The sequence below is a fragment of the Nicotiana tabacum genome, chromosome 12 (genome assembly GCF_000715075.1).
Source record: "Nicotiana tabacum cultivar K326 chromosome 12, ASM71507v2, whole genome shotgun sequence".
NCBI lineage: Eukaryota > Viridiplantae > Streptophyta > Magnoliopsida > Solanales > Solanaceae > Nicotiana > Nicotiana tabacum.
Window position 1 is genome coordinate 111,899,937 of NC_134091.1, and position 13,825 is coordinate 111,913,761.

The following is a 13,825-nucleotide window of genomic DNA, read 5'->3' on the forward strand; positions in this document are numbered from 1 at the left end:
ATATGCCCAACTCCCAAATTATGATACGGACTTACTAGAACTGCCAAAATACTGATCCGAGTTCGTTTGCTCAAAATATTTACCAAAGTCAACTTAATTGAGTTTTAAACCTCTATTTCACATTTTAATCCATTGTTCACACAAAATAAATTTGAAAATTTATACGGACTGCGCACGCAAGTCAAAAAATAATAAATAGTGCTTTTCAAGGTCTTAGAACACATAATTAATTATCAAATTTAAAGATGACCTTTTGGGTCATCACAAAAATATATACAAATTATATACAAAATACATACAAAAGACATATTCTATAAAATTTGTATAAAAAATATATTTAAGTTGTATGATGTTGTATTTGAATTTAACTGGGTAAAAATAATGCATGAAAGTTGTAAATAAGTTTTAAATAAATTTTATACTATATAATTAGTTATATAAAATTTATTTTTAGTTTATATATTGTTGTAGATGTATCAAATTTATTTTTAATTTGTATGTTATTGTACCATACAAATTTGTATGCTGCTGCTATCACTTAATCCTCGACAACTAAATGGGTCAATTTTGCTTTCCTGTCTGCGGTAATATTATGACTTGTTTCGGGATAAACATGTATTCATACTGCTAGGTGATGGTCATTGCTCTTCTCTCCCCTTAGCTTTATAGTAAGGAGCAAATAACTGGCAAAACTAAAAGGAGTACACGCCCAAATATTAGGTTCCAGCAATTACATTGCTTTGATGGTGACAACTAAGGAAATGTTACCAGCAATTAAGGCGGCAGAAAAATAAGGAAAGAGGAGAGGAGGAAAAAAAAAAATAGGGTAACTAAATCCCTTAATTTAAGGCACTATTAATGGATTGCATATAATTTATAAGTAATCTTTATTTAGGGCGGGTAATATACAAAACTAGAAATACTTTTACAAATAAGTTTCAAATATTTTATAAGAAGAAAAAAAATCTCGATCCGTATTTATTGAACTTAAATAATTAAGAGTAACAATACTAACGATCGTTTTGAGCTCCAGCATATCGTTCGGTAGTTTGAAGCCTTGAGTAGCTTCACTTCATGTTTTATGACTTGTACGTGTGGTCGAAATTGAATTTCTGGAAAGTTCGGAGTTGATTTGGAGGGAAAATTCTCAATTCAGAAGTTTTAAGTTGGAAAGGTTGACCAAGGTTTAACTTTTGAGTAAACGACATCGGAATCGGGATTTGAGGGTTCCAATAGGTTCGTATGATGATTTCGGACTTGGGCGTATATTTGGGTTGAGTATCGGTTGGTCCAAGAGCATTTCAGCGCTTATTGTAGAAAGTTGGCATTTTGAAGGTTTTAGAATTTTCTAAGTTTGATTTGAAGTAGACCTTGGTGATATCAAGGTTCGTTTGGGGTTTCAAGCTTTGAAATAAGTTTCTATCGTGATTTGTAACTTGTACGTAAAGTTTGGTGTCAATCTGGGATGTTTAGATATGAATCGGACACGTTCGTCGATGTTTGAATGTTTCAAAGTTGAAAGAAGGATTTTGAATGTGGATTCATAATTTTGAAATTATTCTTGTCATTTTGAGCCTTTGGATAAGTTTGGGTAAGGGGTTGGTACTTGTTGGTGTGATTGGACAGGGTCCCGGGGGCATCGGGTGAGTTTCGTGGTTGTTTCAGATCATTTCTCCATGTTCTGCTACTGCTATTGCTAGTTTTGGTTCTATCCTTCGCGGATGCGTAAGGGAGACCGTGTTCGCGAAGAAGAATTTGAGCTTGAGAATGGTTTGCTCTTTGCGTTCGCGATGAAGAACTCGCATTTGCGAAGGTGTGGATCAGATATGAATCGCTTTCGCGACATGGGCGTCGCGTTCGCGGAAGAGAAGCTGGACCTGGGAATCTTTGCCTACGCGTACTCGGAGGCGGGTCGTGTTCGCAATGGTGAAGCCCGGTAAGGCATAGCGTTCGCAGGCTTGCTATCGCGTTTGCGAAGAAGGTTTTGGACTGGAGTGGAGTTTGTGCTTCGCGAACGCGAGACACATACCGCGTTTGCAATGAAGGTCGTCTGGGCAGTGTATAAGATTGCAAAAAATGGGTTTTGGCTCATTTTATCTCAATCTTCCACGGGAGCCGAGCTTGGGGCGATTTTGAAGAGCTTCTTCGTCATCCATCACTAGGTAAGTGACTTCTACACATTGTGAGTTAAATACAAGAACTATAGATGAATTATACATGGATTTGAACATGGAAATTGGTGAAAATTTGTGAGATTTTGAAGAAAACTTAAAATTTATATTTTTAGATTTTGACCACGAAATTTGACATGAAATTTGGGAAAAATTATATATTTGAGTTTGTGGTATTATGGTAATGTTTATCTTCAAAGAATTTCGGAATTCGAACACGTGGGTCCGAGGGTTGACTTTGTTGACTTTTCGAGTGGAGTTGGAAATTATTATAAATTGATTAATTATGGGTATTGGAGTATATTGTTTTTATTGTTTTGCATGTTGTTTGACTAGTTTCGGATTGATGGGTATTGGTTTGAGGTTTTAGAGAGTCCTTGGAGCCGATTGTGGTACTTCGAAGAGAGGTAAGTCTCATGTCTAACCTTATGAGGGAAAAACTATCCCTAGGTGATGTGATTATTATGTGCTACTAGTTGTGGGTGCTACGTACGCAGGAGGTGACGAGAGTTCGTACGTAGCTAAAGTATGTTTATGTCCGGGTCGACGCAAAATTCTATCATGTAATATCTGAATTATTTGAACTTAATTTGCTAGCTTAATTAATTAAATTTATAGTTGAAATTATTTATTTATATATATTAGACCGAGATTTATCACCTTGACTTGTTGCCAAGATATTTGATAAATGGTAAAGGTTACATTCACTATTATGCACCTGTATCTGTGTTGGAAGTACGTGACTCGTAATTCGATAAGTTTCTTCTTTTCTTATGGATCGAGCCGAACACCTCAGCGGTATATTAAGATGCATCTCTGGTTCACGTCGGTCGACCCTCGGTAGTGTATACACCACTGTGGATTGGGTCGTATGACCTCCGCATAATCGTGCGTTATATCGCTAGCAATCCGAATATTCACAAGATTTTCCTTCTATTGATGCATGACATTTTATATGGTATTCCTTATCCGTTTGATATTGGCACTTGAGATTTCTCAGCTGTTGAGATAGAATACGAGATTAAGAAAATTTATATCGTTAAAAGAAATTTTGGAAGATTATGTTAGTTACAATTTTTAACTCACTATTACTGTTGTGCCTCATATATGTTATGAGTTATCATATTGATTTATTGGACCACTAGTAAGTGTCGATATCGATCCCTCATTACAACTTCTACGGGATTAGGCTAGATACTTACTGGGTACATGTTGATTTATGTACTCACGCTACACTTGTGTACTAAATGTGCAGGATCTGACAGGTTCATTTTGTGGTTATTTGGCGTGTAAGTGTTGCTGAGGGGATTTTAGGTGAGCTGCATTCCCGACTATGTATCGCAGTTCACAGAGTCTCCATCATATTATTTACCTTATCCTATCTAATTTACATTCCAGACAATTGTATTATTATTACGACACTCCTTAGTAAATTCTCATGTACTTATGACATCGAGTTTTGGGATGTTCTAGAATTTGTTTATAGTTTGCTTAACATCAATACACTTTTACTTTGTATTTTATTTAAATTGTATTTATCTACAAATTTAACGTATTTATGTCTCTACCTAACAAGATTCATGATTTTAAAAATAATAAAATAAATAATCAAGTTATTAGTTCATCGATAGCTTGTCTAACAACGACGTTGGGCGCCATCACGACCTATAGTGGGTTTTGGGTCGTGACAGTTTGGTATCAGAGCTCTAGGTTCACTTGGGTCTCACCAGTCATGAGCGAGTCCAGTAGAGTCTTACGGATCCATACGAAGACGTCTGTACTTATCTTCGAGAGGCTACAGGGTTGTTAGGAGCACTTCCCTTCTTGATTCCTTGTTGTGCGATTTGATGCATCGAAGCTTATGCCTTCATTTCCTTCCGACTCATTCTTATACAATGTTGAGCGTTCACTATCAATTTGGCATCGAGGAGTTGTAATGGTACTGCAGATGTGGTGCCGGATGTTTCTTACCACGTGTTTAAGTGGGCTATTATTGTCGCCCTGTGGAAGGGTGTTCTATCATTTCAGCCCGGTATTAGTGTTGCTTACAGTTTCGAGACTATGCACAAATTATTATGATGTTCATGTGTTGTTACCGCATAGTGATGGTGTACTGGTAGGGTGTTTATTTATGTGTTGAGTCAATGAACTTGAAAGGAGGATTTCCCGGTTCATGGTTTAGAGGTTCGACACTTAATTCTAGCGGAGGAAAGGCGAGTGGAGTATGGATAATCAGGCCTTAGTTGGCGGAGTGGCGAGACTTGATATTCTCGGATGTGGTGAAGTTCTCATTTGTGATGTAGCATCGTCGTCCTTGTTGGAATGCATTAAGGCTCATCGGTGTTATGGCCTCCTTTGATTTGTCTTTAGGATTGGATGTCGTGGAATGGTGCCTAAGCGACGGTTATCATAGATGAGTATGGTGGCTTCAGAGTCGAATCGATATTTCTAAGATCGACGGCTCGAGAGAGATGATCTTTATGAAGACTCAGAATTGGTGGCAATCTATTAGTTCGGGTGCGACAGAGATGGATTATGATTTGAAGTAGAATTTTGGCAGTGATGGAGGAGGAAGGACATGGTGGAAGGTGTCTCGCGGTGGTTGAATTTCTAGCAGGTCAAATATGAACAACAAAGGTCGAGAAATTGCTTAAGGAGATGGTTTAATTAAAGTGGGAGTAGCAGAGTAGCGTATGAATTTGTGGTAGGATAGCCACATGCCTTGTGGAAGTTTAGAGCTATTTGGGGATTATGGTGGACAGTGACTAGGCCTATGGATTTCATTTGGGATGGTGGATACTGTACTGAGGATGGTTGAATATGACGGAAAGGAGTTTGCTTGGAATGAAGAGGGGTGTAAAAGCTTGATTATCGTTATGAGATGCAACGTGACTTCGAGTTTGGAACTTATTGTTGGACTTTCAGTTGATGTTAATGGGGAATGGACAGATTCTTACAGCTGGCGGGCGAGCATGGGCTCAAGAGAGTTTACAGACTTCATGGTAGTTGTACCCAGGGCAATGTCGTTGGAAGATGTCGGTATGAAATTTCACATGTGGGCTATCGCATGTGAGCAGGTTAGCGGTTGCGTGATTTTGATGAAGTTTCTACAAAGAGTTCTACTTACTACCCAACATGCTACATTTTGACTTATTGATTCAGGTGTAGATTTTGAGACTCAGAGTTTGTGCTTATTGTGGATGTGATGTACAAGGGAAAAGAATTCATCTGGCTGTTTCTTTGGGAGTGTTCATGTGCTAACAGAGCGGTAAAGTTTGGTTATATTTGGGACCAGGTCAGAGTGGGTGACTCTCAACTATGGTTCTAGTAGGTTCAAGAATTAAAGTACGGTGTCTAAGGATTTTGGGTCCATTGTGGGATTAAGGATTGCGTTTTTGCAGTGGATTATGAAAGGAACTTGGAGTATTTGTATGTTAAGACCAGGGGTCTGTGGTGCGATGTTAGAGAGATATAAAATAACAACTTCAGATTCGTAGAAGATCTTTCAGAACGGGTGTACCAGTTGGAGATACTATTGAGTATATGGGGAGGGTATGAGATGGCTGATGGGTGTTGAGGCGATCTGGTCTCGTGATTTGGGGTCACTATGGATGAGTGTTGTTTGAGGCCCGTTATGTGTTTGAATTGAACTATTATTTCAAAGGCAAGTCTGGAGTAAATTGGAAGAAGTTGAGTTAGTTCATAATGGTTTGAATCAGCATGGTTGTGGAGATGACCCGTTCCTTCGGTGTGTTAAGTTATATAAGTGGTTTGTTGATGTACGTGTGGGCTTGACAACCACCATAATTTGATTGATTTGGGGGATATTTGATTCTGGTGGCCTTGTTATATGTAAATGGATCCTAGAATAGCTATGGCGGTTTAGACCAAGACTTGAGTTCTGTGTCTTTCGCGATTATGAGAAGTTAGATGTATGTTGCAATTCGTCTTCTAAAACGAGTTAAGGAAAGGTTTCTAGCCAGTGAAGCGTTTATTCTACTAATGGTTCAAGGGCTATGATAAGTTCTTGCACTTTCGCATAGCAGCATGGTAGATGAGGTGAGCGGTATGGAAATTGGAAGTTGAGGATCAAGGTTACGGTTCGGTTTTGATAGGAATGTCACAAGCTCGGAGGATCAGGGGAGGATTTCCAGATGTTCAAAGTATGCGGGCGCTATTTTGGTGTCGCCTGAGAATGATGTTATGGGGAAGAGGCGTTGTGTATTAAATTGCAGGTTCATGAAAATCATTACAGAAAGTGTAGGGTTGACATCCATGGATGTGCTATTTTGCTACATGGTGCGGAGGTTGTGGGAGTAACTCCCATGGGAAATCGTATAAGTGTGACGTGTTAGTCAATTGATTGTTAGAGATCGAAATCAGATATGGAAATTCTGGTACAGTCGCTAATGGGAGATTTTATGCCTGCGAGATGCTCTGTTCCTTTGGTTGTGGACTATGAGAGTTTGTTCCAGGTTGGACGACTGCTCTTATGCATCATGAATAGGGTCATTATGGATCTTTGAAAGGTTATTGGCCCAGTATGGGATGATCAGGATCGACTTGAGGTCCGCCGGTAGATCTAATGTAAATGTATGCTCTACATCAGGTCGGATGTGTTCATTCAGCATGGCATTGCTTATGGAGGTGTCTTCGGGCATTGGGTGTTATCCATTTTGTCAGCTATCCTATGTAATACTCTATTATGCCATGTGGGTTGCGAGACGGCTTGATTATTCGCAAATGTGTTGTGATCTCGTGTAGCTGGTGGTGTTATATGAGCAAGATGGCTCTCGAGATGCAGGTCATTTATTGCACCTTAGTCGTGCTTGAGTTTTGTAGCGCATGGTGCTATCCGTCTCCCCAAGATTGTATTTATGCTCTTGGCGTGCTTGTGACCAACATTCAGGCATTTTGTGGGTATGAGCATTATGTCTAGATGGGTATCTCTTTACCAATTGTTGTATGTCGATCAGGTGGCACGTCTCCATGGTACCATGTTTGGATCGGGTTGTACGCCGCAACGGTATCATGCGTGGGTCAGGTTGCACGCCGCAACAGTGAGAGGTTGAGTACGGTTCCTTATACTTATTTTTTGTGTCTTGTTTCTCATCTGTGAGATAGGTTCTTAGCATCTTTTCGGCCGTTTTATTCGCTACGTGGGCTGGGTAGTTCCCTGCCAGAGTTCATTTTTCATTATGAGTCATATCTGAGTTTTTGCTTGTTGGCGCATTGATGGCGTCATATGCGATTTTAGACGGTGTTTGAGGTGACTTATTGCCCGAGCAGCTTGTACTGTGTGAGACACGGTTATTGGACATGAGATTAGTGCGATCGGGTTTATGTAGGGTATGTTAAAGAGAAAATGTCACTATTCAGTTCAGAATGGGTAAATGGTTCTTATTAAGCAGAGAGACTCCATATTTATTGATTTGGTAGGTGGTCATGATCTACATGTCTCTCTCTTCGTTGCAGTATCGCGAGGGTCGGAACCAGATTTATATGTTTTATGATATATACTGCATCCATCGGATTCACGAATTCATATCTATTGTGGTTGGAGGATGTTAATATGGGCATACGACTTATGCGGTACATGGTGTGATTTCAGCATGGGTGCATGATCATGTTTTGGTATAGTGTGCAGAGATTGATGTGATGTTCGTATGTTAAAATCAGACCTGGTATACAATTTCGTATATTGGAATTTGGCCTAAGGATTGTGGTCTAAGGTAGTAGGAGGGATCTTCAGTCAGGCTAGAGCTAATGGGCTCACATGGGTTTTGGTGGCACAAGCAGGTGCACCAGGTGTTAATCAGTAGTTTTGGGAAACTCTGGAGCAGTGCTTGGCACATTCGAGGACGAACTTATGTTTAAGTGGGAGAGAATGTAACGACCCGACTGGTCGTTTTGAGCTCCAGCACGTCGTTTGGCGGTTTGAGGCCTTGGGTAACTTCACTTCATATTTTATGATTTGTACGTGTGGTCGAAATTAAATCTCGGGAAGTTCTGAGTTGATTTAGAGGAAATATTCTCATATCGGAAGCTTTAAGTTGGAAGAGTTGACCAAGGTTTGACTTTTGAGTAAACGACCTCGAAATAGAGATCTGAGAGTTCCAATAAGTTTGTATGATAATTTTGGATTTGGGAGTATGTTCGGATTGAGTATCGGGTGGTCCGAGAGCATTTCAGCGCTTATTGTGGAAAGTTGGCATTTTGAAGGTTTTAGAATTTCCTAAGTTTGATTTGAAGTAGACTTTGGTGTTATCGAGGTCCGTTTGGGGTTTCGAGTCTTGGAATAGGTTCATATAGTGATTTATGACTTGTATGTACAATTTGGCGTCATTCCGGGATGTTTAGGTATGAATCAGACGCGTTCGTCAAAGTTTGAATGTTTGAAAGTTGAAAAAAAAATTTGATCGTCGATTCATAATTTTGATATTATTCGTGGCATTTTGAGCCTTTGGTTAAGTTCGGGTAAGGGGTTGGGACTTGTTGGTGTGATTGGACGGGGTCCTGGGAGCATCGGGTGAGATTTGGGGTGCTTTCGGATCATTTCTCCATGTTCTACTGCTCCTGCTGCTGGTTCTGTCCTTCACGAACGCGTAAGAGAGACCGTGTTCGCGAAGCAGGATTTAAGCTGGAGGATGGTTTGCTCTTCACGTTCGCGATGAAGAACTCGCGTTCTCGAAGGTGTGGGTATGAGGTGAATCGCGCTCGCGACATAGGCGTCGCATTCGCAGAAGAGTAGTTGGACCTAGGAGTCTTGTCCTACGTATTCGCGGAGGCGAGTCACGTTCGTAATGGCCAAGCCTGGTAAGGCATCGCGCTCGCGGGCTTGATATCACGTTCACGAAGAAAGTTGTGGGCTGGAGTGGAGTTTGTGCTTCGCGAACGCGAGGCACATGCCGCGTTCGCAATGAAGGTCGTCTGGGCAGTGTATAAGATTGCAAAAAACGGACTTTGGCTCATTTTATCTCAATTTTCCATGGGAGCCGAGCTTGGGGCGATTTTGAAAGAGCTTCTTTCTCATCCACCACTAGGTAAGTGACTTCTACACATTGTGAGTTAAATACAAGAACTATACAAGAACTATACATGGATTTGAATATGAAAATTGGTGAAATTTTGTAAGATTTTGAAGAAAACCTAGAATTTATATTTTTGGATTTTGACCACGAAATTGGACATAAAATTTGGGATAAATTATATATTTGAGTTCGTGTTGTTATGGATAATATTTATCTTCAATAAATTTCGGAATCTCGATGCGTGGACCCGAGGGTTGACTTTTCGAGCGGAGTTGGGAATTGTTATAAATTGATTAATTATGGGTGTTAGAGTATATCTTTTATTGGTTACATGTTGTTTGACTAGTTTCGGATTGATGGGCATCGGTATGAGGTGTTAGAGAGGCGTTTGAGCCGGTTGTGCAACTTCGGAGCGAGGTAAGTTTCGTTTCTAACCTTGTGAGGGGAGAAATACCCCTAGGTGATGTGATTATTATGTGCTATTAGTTGTGGGTGCTACATACGCACGAGGTGATGAGAGTCCATACGTAGCTAAAACATGTTTATGTCTGGGTAGACTCGGGATTCTGTCATGTAATATTTGAATTATTTGAACTCAATTTGCTAGCTTAATTAATTGAATTTATAATTGAAATTGATTTAGAAATATATATATATATATATATATATATATATATATATATATATATATATATATATATATATATATATATATTAGGCTGAGCCTTATCACCTTGAGTTGTTGCCAAGATATTTGATAGACGGTAAAGGTTACATTCACTATTAGGCACCTGTATTTGTGTTGTAAGCACGTGACTCGTAATTCGATAAGTTTCTTCCTTTCTTGTGATCGGGCCAAACGCATCGGCAGTATATTAAGATGCATCTCTGGTTCGCGTCAATCGACCCTCGGTAGTATACACACCATTGTGGATTGGGCCGTACGACCTTAGCATAATCGTGCGTTATATCGCTAGCAATCCGAATATTCACGAGATTTTTCTTCTACCGATGCATGACATTTTATATGGCATTCCTTATCCGTTTGATATTGGCACTTGATAGTTCTGAGCTATTGAGATAGAATACTAGATTAAGAAAATTTATATTGTTAAAAGAAATTTTGGAAGATTATGTTAGTTACAGTTTTTACCTTACTATTACTGTTGTGCCTCATATCTGTTATGAGTTATCATATTGATTTATTGGACCACTACTAAGTGTGGATGTCGACCCCTCATCATTACTTCTCCGAGGTTAGGCTAGATACTTACTGGGTACACGTTGATTTACGTACTCACACTACACTTCCGCACTAAATGTGTAGGATCTGACAGGTTCATTTGGTAGTTATTTGGCATGTGGGCGCAGTTGCTGAGGGGATTTTAAGGTGAGTTGCATTCCCGATTACGTATCGCAGTTCATAGATTCTCCATCGTATTATTTACCTTATCCTCTAATATACATTCGAGACGGTTGTATTATTATTACGGTACTCCTTAGTAAATACTTATGTACTTGTGACACCGGATTTTGGGATGTTCTAGAATTTGTTTATGGTTTACTTAACATCAATACACTTTTACTTTATATTTTATTTAAATTGTATTTATCTATGAATTTAACGCATTTATGTCTCTACCTAACAAGATTCATGATTTCAAAAATAATAAAATGAATAATCAAGTTGTTAATTCACCGTTGGCTTGCTTAACGGCGACGTTGGGCGCCATCACGATCTATAGTGGATTTTGGGTCGTGATATTAATCCAATTATATTAGCCCATAATATTTATTTGGACTAACATATCTTGAATTTAAATTTTAGTCCAAGTAATTTTATTGTTTTAAATCCAATAAAATTTAAATGCTTACAAATATACCTAACCATCCTCTCATGGCTATAAATAGGTCACCACGAGCCCATCATTTGTCAAAAGTGGCTTATCTCTCAAGCAAATTACAGTGTGAGTCTTCTTGAAATGTCTGACTATCCAGAAGCCTTTGGCAGCATTTTGGATGGATACTGATGAAAGACTTCTCTTGATCTCTTCGTCCAATAATTAAGATGTCTTAAAATAGAATATATGACATATTAATATAGAAAAATCAGAAATAGCCAAATTTATAATTGGTAATTGAAAAATAGTTACAATTTCAAAATTAATCGAAATTTAGCAATTTTTATATAAAAGACAAAATCTGAACAAAAACACTCTTAAAAATTCGAAAACATTTCAGCATAATATGCTGGAGTTCGAATTTTTCACACATGAGATTCCTGCATAATGTGCTGAAATTTCATTATGTGTTGGAGTTCCAACATAATATGCTGCAAGTTTATCCGCAGAAGTTTCATAATCCAGCATATCATGCTGGAACTTTCCGTGTGCTGGAGTTCCAACATAATATGCTGGAAGTTTATACACAGAGACTCCATAATCCAACATATTATACTGGAACTTTTCGTGTTTCAGCAAAAATAGTAGCTATTTTTCAATGACTTTACAAATGCTGACTATTTTTCAATTACCAGTCGGAAAACTAACTAGCCCGTACTATTTTCATGTATAAAAATAAAAAAATGGCTAGATTTACAACTGTTAGTTGGAAAATAGCCACAGTTTCAAAAGTAATCAAAATTTAGTCACTTTTTCATGTAAAGATAAAAATTTGAACAAAAACACCCTTAAAAATCCGAAAATATTCCAGCACAATATGCTAGAGTTCGGATTTTTTTAAATATGAGCTTCCAACATAATGTGATGGAATTTCATAATGTGTTGAGTTCAAACATAATATGCGAGAATTTTATATGCAGGGGCTCTATAATCTCGCAATTATGATGGAACTTTCTGTGTGCTGGAGTTCCAACATAATATGCTAGAAGTTTATACGCAGGAGCTCCATAATCCCGCATTTATGTTGGAACTTTTCGTGTGCTGGAGTTCCAACATAATATGCTGGAACTTTTCGTGTGCCGTAGTTCCAGCATAATTTGCTGGAAGTTTCTACGCAGGAGCTCCATAATCCTGTATATTATGCCGGAACTTTCTGTATTACAGCAAAACAATAACTATTTTTCAATGACTTTGCAAATTCTCGAAACTGGCTTGCCCTTACTATCTTCACAAGTTTATATGTCTAAGTTGAGACTTAATTTTCGTCGGCTGGCATCCTTTCCTTCTTTCATTTCAATAATTCTTTTTGTTTTAAGCGAATTAAGGACAGATTTTTCAGGTTGAGCTAAAGTCATTTTTCTGTTCGAATTATAAGTGTATGCAAATTCAAAAGATCTAAAGTATATACATGTAAAATAAGATCACTCTCGTTCTATATCCGGCCACTAATTTTAATCACTGATTTGCCTCTTTTTTTTAGGTGCCTTTGAGCTTTGATCGGAAAGGTTTTAGAGTCACTGAGTTTTGAACTATATCCAATTCTTATCCATTTACTAAGATGAAGATTATTAAAAAACAAATATAAAGTAGCTTTTCCAAGAGACAAAGGTTTAATCAATTAGTAGTCTCAACTCGAGCACGACAGATACTTTATTAGAAAGGAGTGAAGTGTACATAAAGTAGATTATAATTCTAGAGAAGCAACCTAAGACAAAGATGCGTGTATACTGAGAAAATGATATTGTATAGTCGTTTTTAAAATAGTAGCTGAAATAATTTATATTTTTTTGTATATATATACATTATGTATGTTATATACAAAAATTATATAAATTTTATATACTTTTTTGACTATATAATGTACATAATTTCTGGCTAAAAGTGAAAAAAATCCTAATACAAAGGAGAATGGGAATTATTTGGGAATGACTAATGATGAATATCCAAGGTTCTTATCTTGAAGCCACATTATATTATTTGCTTTTGGAAATAGGCCCATTTTCCCTGGATTTTGACATGGCCAAGATTTTTTTTTTGTCAATTTTTTTTTTTTTTTTTTTCAATAAACACTTTTGACCAAAAATCTTCTTTATTTCTCCTTTCCCGAAACCAATAACAGACAAAAGGAGGAGACAGCTGCTGTTGATCAACAGGAAAAATTATACTGAAATCGGAAGTGCAGAATTCACGATCTAAGTGTATATGTGGTCACAAAAGTTAAATGTCAAAATCCAGGGAAAATGGGCCTATTTCCAAAAGCAAATAATATAATGTGGCTTCAAGATAAGAACCTTGGATATAATGTGGCCAAATAGGCTATTAGTTGCCATTGTGCATAATTAAAATGTGTTATTCGATTTCTATCAGTGAAAGCTATAATTAATTTAATAAAGATCCTTAATAACTTAAAAATTGTGCTTGGCGTCTTGGTCGTCCATATTTAACTTGTACCTATTTTTTATTTTATTTTTTTAACTTATACCTATTGTTTATACAACTTCTTCCTCCTCCTCCTTCTTCTTCTTCTTCTTCTTCTTCTTCTTCTTCTTCGAATAACAGTGACTTTATATGGTGTTTGTGAACATATTTTTAGGTAGTTTATGATGCTTTATAGTGGTGAGTTGTTGTGGCGCTTTATATTTTACTATTGCTTAGGTTTCTTTTTTTTTTTCTTAATTGCAAAATGTGTTCGTTAGATTTATTATTGGTTTGACAAATTCAT